This window comes from Chenopodium quinoa, unplaced genomic scaffold (genome assembly GCF_001683475.1).
Source record: "Chenopodium quinoa cultivar QQ74 unplaced genomic scaffold, ASM168347v1, whole genome shotgun sequence".
Classification (NCBI taxonomy): Eukaryota; Viridiplantae; Streptophyta; class Magnoliopsida; order Caryophyllales; family Amaranthaceae; genus Chenopodium; species Chenopodium quinoa.
Genome location: NW_018744202.1, coordinates 191,704 through 206,288, shown reverse-complemented (window position 1 = coordinate 206,288; position 14,585 = coordinate 191,704). Strand labels below are relative to the sequence as shown.

Here is a 14,585-nt window from a genome sequence, read left to right as displayed (position 1 = left end):
AAAGTTAGTAAGATTAACTTTTTATTTTTTCGCAGAAAAGTCGGCTTTTTAGCCAAGAAAAAAGTCATTTACCAACCTCGGGAGAGTTACAACACGAAGACTGATCCGGCGTGAGCTGTACCTGCAAAAAAAACGGAGACACCGTTTGGGTGGTGCTCCGCCTCCGACGAACAAGTTAGTAACTTGAAGGGAGAGAAAAAGGTGCGGAAATTTAGGTGGGTATCTGCTCGGATTCCAAGCTCAGATGTCTCTATCACATGGACAGTGTGTAATAAATGATAAAACGTGCCCCCAAAAGAGAGAAATCTCCCTATTTATAGGGTCCTCGGGATTTGTGCCCCTGATTAGGTCACTGATCCCTAATCATTGGTGGGCTGCGCCGCTTTGCGGCTTTCTCGAGATTTGGGCCTGAAGGCCGCCATTTTCTCCCTAATTTCTAGAGTGACACGTGTCAGGCAGGGATTGGTCCACTTTGGGCCATCCTGAGGCTGACACGTGTCATCCTCTGATTGGACCACGTTGCGGGGTAAAATTACCCTAAACATTTGCCCCTCACAGATGTGACGTGGCACGCCACGTGGGATCTGTGACACTTGTCACGCTACGATTGGTGGTAATTTTACCATTAAAGAGTAACCGTTCGCCTTCCGAGTAAATTACGGGAATGCCCCTTTATTTACCCTCTATATATAGCCCCTCATAATTTTGTACGTTTACAAAAAAATTTCTAGAGAAACAACTTTGAGAGAGCAGAAGTCATCCGTTTGAGTCAGGCACAAGCAAGAAAGCTCGATCTTCATCAACCCAGCCGGACCCGTCTATCTTCAGATATCACATCTAAAGGTATCATCTCTGCCTCTCTCAGCTCTTTTTCTTGTTTCACCGCTTGTACATATTTCTTGCAATAAATGGATGCATCACCAACACACGGGGCACATCCTAGGTTAGAGTCCAGCCGGTCACCAGGGACGGCTGAGTCTAGGACAGGGAGTGTCGTCTCGGGGTGTTGGGACCACCCTTTGCCTTGGATTCCGACCATTTATGTGTCTGTGCAGGACACAATGGCTTGGACTATGCAGACGACCACCGATCCGAACTACAGAAGCGAGGGCTCAGGCGGCCAAACGCCTGAGGGAGAAACGTCTGGTCAGAGAAACCAGACGGCTCTGGAGAGATCCCCTCCGCGTTCCCCTTCAACTCCCGCAGATTCCTTTTTGGAAGAGTGCGACCAAGGCGGCGATGAGGCCGTCTCGGCTACTTTGACCCAAAATGAGGAGGAGACGGAGAGCGACAGCTCCGCCTCCACCTCTGAGAGCAGCGACGACTTGCCCCCGCTTGAGGTTAGCGAGGAGGAGGAGAGAAAGAAATGGAGGGAAAAGGACGACCCCTTCAAAATTCACGTCTCCTCCACGGACAGGATTCAAATGGAGGAGAACCTGAAGAACTTTACACAAATGCACCCGTTAGGAGACGGGTACAGAATCAGAGTGTCGCCTGAGGACGGCACCATCGCATGGGAAGACGATCAACAAAACGCCAACAGCTACTTCGGCTGTTATGAGGCGGCGTTCAAGGCCGGTCTTCGCTTTCCCCTTCACCAGGCGGTGAAGGCAATCTTGAGAGGCTACGGCCTCGGAGTCTGGCTACTTACCCCCAACTCTTAGGCAAACATTTTGGGGTATGTTGCCGCCTGCGAGTTCCAGGGGCTCCAACCCGGCTGGGAAGCTTTTGCTAGGATGCATTATCTTAGCTGAAGCCCAGGCGGTTGGAGGGCGTGGTACACTTTAACCACGCATCCCCAATACATGATGACCTTGGACAAGGTCTCAAAGTTCGACGGCTGGAAGCACAGGTTCTACCTGATGTCAGCCCCCAGCAAGCGGGAAAACTATGAATTCCGCCAGTACAATAAGAAGCCCGACCTGATGGGCCGGAAATGCGCTCTTCCCCGGATCCCGGATGAGGATTTTGACAAAATCATTGAGGCAGACTTTTTCGGCCTCACAGACGCGACCTTGTCAACTGGGGAAACAATAAAAGTTCCCAAGAATTGGATCCCCAAGAGCGCCTGGCTCAGGGACGAGTGTTTCTTAGCCGCCTGCGGGCTAGGACACATGTTTACCAAACGTATGCGCCTGAGTTTACATCCACCTGTAGTGCTTTTGTGTCAGAATTGATTTATGACATTGACCAATCTCTTTCTTTTTTACAGAAGAAGCTCTAAACATGTTGCAGACGGAGAAGACTCCCAAGCGGTCCTCTGCAGTCATCCGCAAGGAGCTTGCGGAAAAAGCTGCGGCCGCAGTCAAGGCCAAGGTAAAAAATGCCTGACCCTTTCTTAGATTGGTCTCAAAGATTATTTTCTCCGGATGCTAACTTTAACTTGGTTATTTTCGCGGGGGGGGAGGTTGGAAAGACGTTTGAGAAAAATCTCAAACGGGCTAGGGAGGAAACCCCCTCCATTCTCAACAAAACCAAAAAATCCACCTCCGCCTCAACTCCTGGCGCCTCAGCCGGGAACCAACAGATGCGGATAAAGGGGCGAAATGAGAGGGTAGGCGGCAGCCTGGGCCTCGACCTCGTCAACCCCTTATCAGCAATCGGGGGTTCACCACGCCTGCAAGCGGCTCCCGCTTGGCCGGCTCTGAAGGTAAGAACCCTTTTGAATCCCCGCCTGAGCTGGGGTGGCCTTTGCTAGTGAAATCCCACTCCCAACAGACGTCATCCTCAGACGATCGGCAACAGATAGGTGCTGCCTTAATTTCACTCTCATCACCTATTGATTATGGTGCAGATCAATCTCCCCGCTGGCCAGACGTCCAGAAGCATGCCAAGGCCATGCTTGACACCGTCCGCAAGAGGGATAAAGACAACATCCCTGGGATAGAGACGTTCAATCTGGAACGCATTCTATCCCTTCTGGCTGAGGTAAGAGACTTGACAATTTTATTTTTTTCAAGTGCTTTACCCCGCCTGCAATACTAATACCGCTTGCTTTTTTGCAGGCTATGCTGTGGGTAGACGGGCTCAAGCGTCCTTATTCCCGCAAACGGGAAGAGGTAAAAAGGGCCAAGAAGTCCACCATAGACGCTGATAATGTTGCTTTATACTCCACTATCGTAAATGATCTTGAAACTAAAGCAATCATAATGACACAGGCGTCAAAAATCCAGCAGCTGGAGGCGGATCTGAAAACGGCCAACCAGCGGATGAGCGACGCTGAGACGACCCAGAAGAAGGCGGAGGAGGCCTAGAAAAAGGCGGATGAGAGCGCCAAGAAGGCTGACGAGGCGCTCAAGAAGGCCTAGGCGGACCTTAGCACACTTCAAGGTGTTTTTGAAGAGAACACCAACCTGAAAACCAAGGTTGAGAGGCTGAAGAAGGAGGCTGCTCAGGCTCAGACAAACTTTGCAGCAACTCTGGAGACGGAGCAAAACCGCTTGGTTGCTGAAAGTGATGCTGACAATGACGCCCGCATGAAGATTCCCTCATATGATGAGGAAGAGGACCAGGAGGCACCGTCTGCAGGACAAAAGTGATTTTTCAGCGGCAGTATGCCAATCTCTGTTTTTATTTTTTCTTTATTTCTGCGGCAGTATGCCAAAACTTGCTTTTTCGGCCTGCGTGCCAAGTATCTTTGTATTTACCGGCTGAGGAGCCGGGTTAATTAACAATTTCTCTTTTCTCCCGGACGGGGTCTGGTTAACATTTGATCCATTACAACCGTTTGGTTGGGTGGACTTTTATGGAATGCACCGACTAAGTCGGTTTTGATTATTTTGCGTTTGCGTTTGAATTTCAATTTTTGCGAATTTCAATTTTTGCATTTTTTGCCTAACTTATCAAAAGCATTCGACGATTCTTTGCCGAACTTATCAAAAGCCTGGCTATCCTTGCCCCTGGACGGCTGTGTGGTTGGTTTCAAATGGAGTTGGTTGATTGACTTAGTAAGTCTGGTGTTGCAAAGAGCATGATACGTTCGTAAGTCAATCAATCACAGTAGTGATTGCCCCAAACCAAGTGCACAACCGTACACCAACAGGCGTTCCACTCACTAACCAGACGTAGTTTGTCCGTCTTGGTAGAGATTGCATAGCCATTGCACAATTCTTTTGCCGTAATTGGGATAGAGAGTGCAACTTTGGAATAAATAACCTAAGTGAGAACTTCAGCCGGTGACCGACTGATGCCCCAAAGCATCCGGTATTTGGTAACTTGATCGTTCTTCATAGATCATTCTGGTCAGACAGCTATGAGTTGACCAATTCGGCCATTCAATTTTTGCCGTCTGCATAGATACGTAGAACCGACAAATAGTCTGTTCTCTGCGACGATTGCACCCGGAGGGGTGTCGCCGGACGCCTTTGTCCATGTTGGGACACGCGATTTTATAAAATGAGCAACCATCCGGCCATTTTAGCCTTTGGTCTTGTTTGAGACCGGTTGTATAGCCACTAAGCGTTTTTGTGCTTAATTTTTAATCGGAGCATTGGCCGAACGTTATTAAATTACACTAAGTATCGAACTTAGTTAGTTAAACAATAAGTCCGTCTGGATCATTACCCAGTCGAACAGGCAATTATTAAGTCAAACTTAGTAAGATAAATAAAGAATACATCTGAGTACTACCCAGACGGTTAAGCGGCTATAACCCTTACTAAGTGTCAAACTTAGTTAGTTATATAAGAATCCGTCTGAATATTACCCAGGCGAAAAAACGAAAACAATTTTGCAAACAAAGTCTGAATTCTCATTAATTGACTCACTGTTTATAAAAAACTGACATTCTCAGAAGTAGTATTTTTTCAAATTGTCTACATTCCAAGTTCTAGGCAGGCGCCTGCCGTCTGGAGTTTCCAGGCGATAGGTGTCGTCCCTTACTTCTTCATAGATCCGGTAGGGGCCTTCCCAATTTGGAGTTAGCTTTCCCAGCTCATTGGCCCTACCGATTGCCTCCATTTTTCGTAACACTAAGTCGTCAACTTTCAAGGGACGCTTGTGTACTTTCTTGTTGTAGGCTCTGGTCATTCTCAGACGGTAAATCTCATGACGCAAGGCGGCATTGCCCCTGCGTTCTGGGAGTGAATCCAATGCCAGGCGCATTGCTTCCCAGTTTGCCTCTTCATCTATAGCATGACTCTGAGAGTCGGCTCGTAATGTTCGATGGGCAAGACGGCTTCAGCACCGTAAACCATGAGAAATGGGGTTTCACCGGTTGCCCCCTTTGCTATTGTCCGGATGGCTCATAGGACATGGATTAACTCTTCTGCCCACAAGCCACCAGCTCTTTCTATTTTCTTCTTAATGCCGTATGAGATGAGTTTGTTGAAGGCTTCAACTTGGCCGTTTTTTGGGGCCGGCCGACGGATGCAAAATAGCTTGAGATCCCTTGATCTCCCAACCAAGTTTTTAGTTGAGGCGTCTCAAACTGAGGACCGTTATCAAACACCATAGACATAGGTACCCCATATCGGGTGATAATGTTCCTCCAGATGAAAGGAAATTACGTCTGAGGTCTTGATGTTCTTTACCGCCTCAGCCTCCACCCACTTGGTGAAATAATCCACAGCCACCAGGATGTAGCGTTTTTCGCCTGGAGCAGGCGTGTAAGGACCTAGAATGTCCATGCCCCATTTTGCAAACGGGATTGGGCTATGGATGGTCGTCAGATCTGTAGCCGGACGGTGAATAAGTTTGCCAAATTTTTGGCACTTGTCACATTTCTTCACAACCTCCTTGGCGTCTGCCTCAAGAGTGGGCAAAAAATAATGTCGTCTGGCTCTGACGGCTAGGGACCTGGCGCCTATGTGGGAGGCGCAGAATCCCGAGTGCAAGTCTTCGAGAACTTCCTTCCCCTTTTCTGGGGTGACACACTTCAACAGGGGCTTAAGAAACCCCGCCTTGAAGAGTTCTCCGTTTCTCAACTCGAATTTTACAGCTCGCTTCTTCAGGACGGCTGCCTCCTATGGCGAATCAGGAAGTGTACCGTTTGAAAGATAGGCCCGGATGTCATCCATCCAGGTAGAGCTTCGGTCCAGAATTCCAGTGGGATCTTCATAGATGCTTCTTTTTTTAAGAACTTCCCTAAAGACTGACCGAGGCGTATCATGGCAGGCGGAAGATGCCAGTTTTGACAATACATCCACCTGGTTGTTTTTCGACCTAGGAACTTGATTCAGATGGAATTCCTCAAGTGCCCCGGCCTCTTCTTTGACTGCCTGAAGATATTTGATCATAGCCGGATGAGTCGCTTCATAGTTTCCCTCATACTGGCTAACGACCAATTGTGAATCGGAGTAGGCGTCAACTTTCATGGCCCCTGCCGCCTTACACATACGGATGCCGGCTAGCAGGGCTTCATATTCCGCCTCATTATTAGAGGCCTGAAACTTGAAGCGTAGTGCATACTCAAATCTGTCCCCTTCAGGAGACTCATAGATTACGCCTGCACTACAGTCGTTCTTTGTAGAGCTCCCGTCTACATACACTTTCCAAACCTGATCAAGTTTATCTGGAGCCACCGGTCGGGTCATTTCAACAATGAAGTCGGTAAACGCCTGACCTTTCACTGCCTTTCTTAGTTCGTAAGTGATTTCAAGACTTTGCATTTCAATAGCCCATTTCAACATTCTCCCGGATGACTCCAAGGTAGACATTGGCCGCTTGAGTGGCTGGTCGGTGTAAATCACCACCGGATGTGCCAAAATGTAAGGCTTCAGTTTTTTGAATGCCATATACAAAGCAAGGCCAAAATTTTCAACCATGGGGTACCGGAGTTCAGCATTTTTGAGAACATGGCTAATGAAGTAAACCGGGAGCTGCATGCCGTCTCGCTCAGCAAGGAGAACGACACTGAGAGCATGATTTGAGACGGCTAAATACATGTACAACGTCTCCCTAGGCAAAGGACTGACCAACCTAGGTAGAGAATGCAAATGTTCTTTCAAGTTCTGGAATGCCGCCTCAGCATCATCCCCCCATTCAAACCTGGTCTTCTTCCTGATTGCTTGGAAGAAGTAAAGGCATTTGTCGCCTGACCGGCTGAGGAACCTCCCCAAGGCGGCCAGGCAACCGGTGAGTCTCTGAACTTCCTTGACAAAACGAGGTGACTTTATGTCAATCACCGCCTGTATCTTTTCGGGGTTAGCCTCTATCCCCTTTGATCAATCAGGAATGCGAGAAACTTCCCAGACTCAACACCAAAGACGCATTTCTTTGGATTTAACATGACCTTATGCCGCCTGAGGGTGGTGAATGTTTCTCGGAGATCAGCAAGGTGATCCGTCTGTAGCTTGGATTTGACTATCATGTCATCAATGTACGCCTCCACATTCCTCCCAATTTGATTAATGAAGACCGTATTAATCATCCGTTAAAAAGTGGCAGGCGCATTTTTCAAGCCAAACGACATCACAGTATAACAGAACAACCCCTGATCAGTGACGAAGGCCGTCTTCTCTTGATCCTTTTTCCACAGGGGTATCTGATGGAAGCCAGAGTAGGCATCCATAAAGCTTATCAAGGCGTGACCGGCTGTAGAGTAGAGCAGACTGTCGATCTTTGGAAGCGGGTAACTGTCCTTTGGACACGCCTTGTTGAGGTCTGTGTAATCAACACACATGCACCAGGTCCCATTCGGTTTCTTAACAAGGACCACATTGGCCACCCAGTCGGGAAAATTACAAGGCCGAATGAACCTTGCGTCTAACAGCTTTTTGACTTCGGCAGCTGCCGCCTGACTTCTTTCCTCGCCGTGGTTTCTTTTCTTTTGCTGGATGGGCTTCTTTTTGGGGTCCACGGCGAGTTTGTGGACAGCGAGATCCGGGCTGACGCCTGGCATCTCTTCCACTTCAAAGGAAAAAATGTCTTTGAATTCCTTCAGCAGGAGGTGCAAGCTTGCACCCAAGGTAGCATGAGCAACCGTCCCAACCTTTACAGTACGCTCTGGACAGCTATCATCCAGAACGAGATCAAAGTTTTCACCAGCCGGTTGGGGACGGAGATCGTCTGACCGTTCACCGGTCAGTGATTGCTATTTTTTCTCTTTCTTCACCTCCACCAGTAGAGGTGCCTTTCTTTTTCTTCCCGACTGCTGGTGGGACAGGTGGTGGGTCGGCATCCTTGACACTGTCAAGTTCTATTGGTTCCTGGCCACCTGGGGCCACAGTATCTTTGACGGCTGAGAGATAGCACTCCCGGGCCGTCTTCTGATCCCCATTCAAGGAACCAACAGATCTGTCATCCCTCTCATACTTGATGAGCATGAGAGACGGGATGATTACCTCCTTGGCTTCGTTGAGAGTTGGCCGACCAAGGATAATGTTGTAGGAGGTCAACTCCTCAGCGACCAAGAATCTGACGACAATATGTCGTCCCTGGCCTTTCTCTCCCAGCCGGATGGGTAAGTCAATTCTCCCGGCTGGGTAGACCATCCCGCCCCCAAAACCAACCAGGGGGGTGGGTGACCGGATGCATGCTGCTGACATTGTATTTCAGCTTTTGCAGGCACCGGAGGCTGATGATGTCTGATGAGCTGCCGGTGTCAATAAGGATTCTTCCAAACAGCTGGTTGGCAACCTTACATTCAATGACGACCGGGTCATCATGCGGACGGCGGACGCTACCCCTGTCCTTCTCAGTGATCAAGACGTCTGGGAAGGAGGTGCTTGTAGACGCCTGCTCATCATCATACTTGTCCATCTTTCGAAGATGGCTTTTGGTGCCCCGGATGGTAGGGCCACCACAGGAGAACCCGCCTGCTATTGTGTAGACCGGCTCCTTGTCGGTATCTGAGCTACTAGCAGGCTGGGGGGGTAGTCTTGGACGACTGACCCTTGTTCTTCTTCTTTGCCCCGAATGGGGACTTAGAAATGTAAGACTTCAACATCCCCTTGTCAGCCAGACGGTCCAACGCCCGTTGTAGGCTGAAGCAGTCGTTGGTGTCATGGCCAACCTCCTTATGGTATTAGCAAAATTTGTTCTTGTTCCTTGATTGAATGAAACTTTTCATTGGATTCGGCTTCTCTAGGGACAGCCGGTCCTTAATTTCCATGAGGATGGAGTTGCAGTCCTTGTTAAACTCGTACTTAGGAACGTACGGTTTAAACTCTTTCTTCTTCTTCTGGGACGGCTGGTCAGAGTCATTAACCGCCCAGATTTCTTTTCTTTTCTTGCTCTCTTCTTTATTTTTGGTCGGCTAAGCAGGTCGGTTGTCTTTTTGCTTGTCAGACTTCTTGGAGTCCGACTGGTTACCAGGCGAGCAGAGGTCGGTAGCTTGAATGTAGCTTTCCGCCTCCCTCAAGGCCGCCTGTAAAGTGAAAGCCCCTTTTCTGACTAGGTCGAACTTAAAGGTCGACCCGTCTCTCATACCCTTGAAGAAGTTTGTAAAAGCTACCTCATCAGACAGTCCTTGAATCTGAATTCTGATCAGATTGAACCGCCTGACATATGAGCGTAGCCCTTCTCCCTCTCCCTGCTTAACAGTGCTCAAGTCAAGGCTTGTTTTCTTAGCAGGGATGTTCATTGAGAAGTTGGAAGCAAACAGGAAGGCGAGCTTCCTGAAATTGTCAATGGACCCGGTTGGCAAGTTGCCAAACCATTGTTGGGTAATGCCCTTCAATGTAGCCGGGAAGCATCGACACCAAGTGGCATCATCCAACCCCTGTAAGTACATGAGGTTGGTGTATGCCATAAGGTGATCTTCCGGGTTGGTGGTACCATCATAGGTACCCACCAATACATTCTTAACCTTGGCCGGCTGTGCCGCCTCGGTTATCTCCCAGGTGAACGCAGAATATTTTCACCCAGGCGTAGCAGACGGAGCTGCCAGTCCAGTGGCTGGACATTTTGATATGTCGCCTGACCTCCGAAGAGAGCCGGGTGCATGAAGTGAGGGGGATACTGACCGTAAACCTGAGAAGGTACATACGGTGCAGTTCCAATCATCTAAGGGCCAGAATGGACGGTATTACCACCCGTCTGGCTCTCATGCAGGGAGAGAGCATTCCTTGCAGAAGTATTGTTGAAGCTGTCAGGAAAGTTCGACGTTGAAGCCGACTCAGACAGTTGTTGATTTCTCTTCCGGTTGATTATTTCCCGGGCATCAATAGATGATTTTTTACTTCCCACCGGCTGTTGAGTCCGGCGGGTATTATTGGTATTCCTCTTAGGAAGAAGAATCTTGGACCAATCAATGGTCCCGGCTGCCTTCTCCTTAGGATGGGGAATTGGCTGCCGATCTTTGACTGACTTCCCCTTTTCCAGAGGAGCTTTCTTGGCCGACTGACCTCTACTTGGGCCAGCCCGGCTCTGGGTGATTAGCTCTTTAATTTCACCCTTGAAACTTGTCATGAACCTCATGAGTTCGTCTTGGGTGACAGGTGCTAATCCTGCGGCCGTATGGGTTTCCCCTTTCGGCTGCCCAGGGGGTCGACTTGTACCCGCTTGGGTGGCACCCCGCTCCAGAGTATCTCTGGACCGAATGCGCTTGATTTTGAGAGAGCCATCATCGGCTGTAAAGGTTTCGACCTGAGGATCTTCATCCTCATGGTCTGTAAAGACTTCTGGGTCATCGCCCAGACGGTTAGGGGGTGGTACAAACTCTTGAACCATCTTCGAGGTACTCTCCCCACAGACGGCGTCAAATGTTTTGGGTGTGTTTGTCCCTCAGGAGAGTTACAATACGAAGACTGATCCGACGTGAGCTGTACCTGCAAAACAAACGGAGACACCGGTTGGGTGGTGCTCCGCCTCCGACGAACAAGTTAGTAACTTGAAGGGAGAGAAAAAGGTGCGGAAATTTAGGTGGGTATCTGCTCGGATTCCAAGCTCAGATGTCTCTATCACAGGGACAGTGTGTAATAAATGATAAAACGTGCCCCCCAAAAGAGAGAAATCTCCCTATTTATAGGGTCCTCGGGATTTGTGCCCCTGATTAGGTCACTGATCCCTAATCATTGGTGGGCTGCGCCGCTTTGCGGCTTTCTCGAGATTTGGGCCTGAAAGCCGCCATTTTCTCCCTAATTTCTGGAGTGACACGTGTCAGACAGGGATTGGTCCACTTTGGGCCATCCTGAGGCTGACACGTGTCATCCTCTGATTGGACCACGTTGCGGGGTAAAATTACCCTAAACACCAAATATATTTTTTGGCTATTTGACCAAGATGAAAAGTCAAATGCCAAAAGCCAAGTAAAAGTCATTTACCAAAATAGCCCAAGAAAAGAGAATGAAAGTTAGAAATAAAAGAAAGTACATGTGATTTATATGAATGCAACTTAAAACATGCAATATGAAATAGTTTTACGTTATTTATTTTCTTATTTTGGGCTAGTAATTTTTTACTTGTATTGACCTTGTCCAATAAAGGCATCATCGAATAAAAAACCATTTAATTTGACCCAACTATATATCTATTAGGTTATCGATAACTAGGTTTAGCTTTTGCTGAACTTTAATTTTTTGAAAAATTGGCTAAAAAATAATACCAACTATTAGTGGTATGTGCAAATTAATACGACCTTAGTCATTTGCTATCAGTGGTACCACCTTTTGTATTGTATGTAGAAAATAGTAAGTTAGCCACCGGAGAAAGTTTGAAAATAAGGACAGTTACCCTGGTTCACCGTGTGGTTAATTAAACAAAAGGGGGGGGGGAGAACATACATGCGTTTGGTAAATAAAATACATGCGTGTTTCACAAAGAACATACTTGTGATATGGTGTGTTCTTTGGATATCAACTATATGTTGTTTACATTATAACTTATGTTATTTAACAACTGTTGATTAAATATCCATGTTTTTTGGGGTTTCAATAATACAAAGTACTACGTATGTTCTTTGAATTTAGCACAAATTTTATTTGAGGTAGTCATGCATAAATTCTATTTTTATTATCATATGTCATATTTAAATTATTTTTATTATCGTATGTTCTTTGAATTTGAACAGTATATTCTTTGGGTATGAATTATATGTTCTTTACATTATAATTTTCTTTTTTTTTTAACATATGTTATTTTGAAATTTGAAAGGAAAAATTGTCATAAATAATACAACCTTTTGCCCGTCCGCTAAAAACAAGTCGACCTTTTAATTATCTCTAAATAATACCACCTTTAGTACTAATCCGCTCTAATTAGGTTTCATTAAATTGTAACCGGTTACAGTAGGTGAACTGGTAACGTGTCATAGACCGTTGGGAAATTTATTTTATTTAAAAAAAAAAAACCCCTTTCTCCTATCTTTTCTATTTATCCTTCTTTATAAAATTGTTCTTCGTATTTGTCACCATTAACATGAAAACTCAAATGCTCTCTCTTCCAATTCTCCTTGTTCATCTCTGTTATTGTTTGAAAAAAAATATCAAAAATTGAATGGGTGGCAAGAGGCAATCATCTAGTGGTTCATCGTCAAGCTTTGTGAGGGAGGAGAATCAGAAAATTCGCTGCAGTTGTGGCAATTTTGCGGTGGTGAGATCTGTAAGAAAAGGGTGCTAACATCGGGATGAAGTTTTATGGTTGTCCTTTGTGGCCGGTTTGTTTTAAATTACTCTCAATTGCTCTAAAATGTTCTAAATTGCTATCAATATAGCTAAAGTTGATTAATTTGAGTTTGACAGTTTCTAATTGCAAATTCAATTACATTATTGTAGGACACCCAATGTGAAATGTTTAGGTGGGTTAATCAGAGCAACCCCATGGAAGATCTTCAATATCATGTTATGGAGAAGGAAACAAGAATTTCCGAGTTGGAGTATGAGCAACAATGCAGAGAAGATAAAATCAAGAGGTTACAATTGAAGAAGGATAACCTAGAAGAGGATGTTCAAGAAATGAAGAATGAAGTGTATGCGATGCGAGCAGAGATGATGAATTGTTCGAGGAACGAGAAGAATTTATCCATGGCTTTGGTTTTTTCTTGGATTTTCTTTGTTGTAGTTTTGTTTTATGTCAAATTTTAGGTGGGATTTTAGGTGGGGTTGTAATTTCCTTGAAGATATAGTAAGGGGACTTGTTTTTATATTTGTAGTTTGTGTTCAGATATAATGGTACTTGACTAATGAAATGCAATTAGAAATAATTTCTCAATATAACATAATCATTGTCTTTATAGATGTGAAAGCTGATAACATATAGAATGATTGTTCAAAAGACTTAGCTTACACATGTTACATTGTTCAAAACACAAACCAATATACACTACATTGTTGTTGAAAAAACTTAGTGCTAATCATAGTTTCTCAAAAGTACATAATCTGAACAGAAGTTTTTATGGTTTTTGCTAATGGACTGTAGAGGTTTGGCTTGACTGTGTGGATATGTGTGGCTCTTGATCTCTTGCTCTATTCCTTGTAGAGGGGCCCTGAAACAAAATTTTTTAAAATTAAGTTAACAGTTAGCAAAGAACAAGTGCAAAAAACAGATAAAAATATGCTTACTTGTAGTATTGGGGCACCATCAGCACTGAAAAGCACACCAACCCCACTTGGAACCTGACCCCTTCCTCTGCCTCTCCCCCTTCCTCCTCTTGTTCCTCTAACTGAAGGACCTGCATTAGCAGCACCACCTCTAGTACCACCTCTGGCAGCACCTCTAGCACCCCTACCACTGTAAATTACCCTTCCACCCCTGCCTAAATGAGTTAGTTGTGCAGTGGTGGAGTGGTGTTGCACACTAGCAGAAGAAGGTGAAGCATAGGGGGGTCAATTACTTGGTGATCAGAAGATGTTCCTACAAACCCATCTTTTGTAGGTCTTCCTCTTCCCCTTTTTGCTGCTGGCTCTTGGTGAACATAGTTGTCTTTATTAGGACATCTCCTCTTATTGTGGCCTTTAACCTTGCAGAGACTACATGTCATTTCAATTCCAGTCCTTGACAAAGAGCCTGGCTTCTTTGGAAGTTCATAAGGATCTTTGATCCTATTTTTTCTAGGTCTTCCAGGACCTACTTTGAAGGGAGGTGGGTCTAAGTTGCAGGGCACCAACAACACTTAGAATTTTCCCACCAAGGAAGGTCTTTAAGAATGTTGCATCTATACAGATCACTTTTCTGCACCCTTCCTTCCAACCTTGCTTCACTCCTTCAAAACAAGTGTACAGTCTCTGGAAAATAGGTGGATTTGTCTGCTTGGAAGTATCAACCACTAATTGAATACTTGTACCAGGGCTTGATGATTTGATAGCTTCTATATACCTCTCCACTTTCATATAGTGTTCCTTCATGGAGCCATGGAGTAGTATGTGTGCATGGTATTTGACTTTGTATGCAAAATCCCTCTTAACAATAACCTTATAAGCTCTCCTAATTGCTTCAATGATTTCCTTAGCTGGCCAGTGAGGCCTTGCTTTAAAAATCTCCAACATTTCTCTTGTAGCCCATGTTGATTTGAGTTGTCTGTTCTTGTTCATATTCCTATGACAAGTGTGACTGCCATCCACCCTCTTCACTAAGAATGTTGCATTTCTGGAATGCCATGCACCATACAAATAAAAAGGACACCCCTCAACACATCTCACTCCCACATGTTGCTGCCTGTTCTTGTTACTCATAACAAAGCTTAAATCCCTGCCCTGCATAATTGCATA

The 14,585-nt window shown here is 45.9% G+C and overlaps 1 protein-coding gene across 1 annotated transcript in view; it reads left to right on the top strand.

The window, feature by feature from the left end:
* LOC110694035 (ribulose bisphosphate carboxylase/oxygenase activase, chloroplastic-like) overlaps positions 1-13,150 on the top strand; it is a 33,944-nt gene extending 20,794 nt beyond the window's left edge. Inside the window, exon 13 of the mRNA XM_021871197.1 lies at positions 12,654-13,150. The gene's annotated coding sequence lies outside the window, so the exon portion shown is untranslated. The remainder of the gene's footprint in view (positions 1-12,653) is intronic.
* The last annotated feature ends 1,435 nt before the right edge of the window (positions 13,151-14,585 follow it).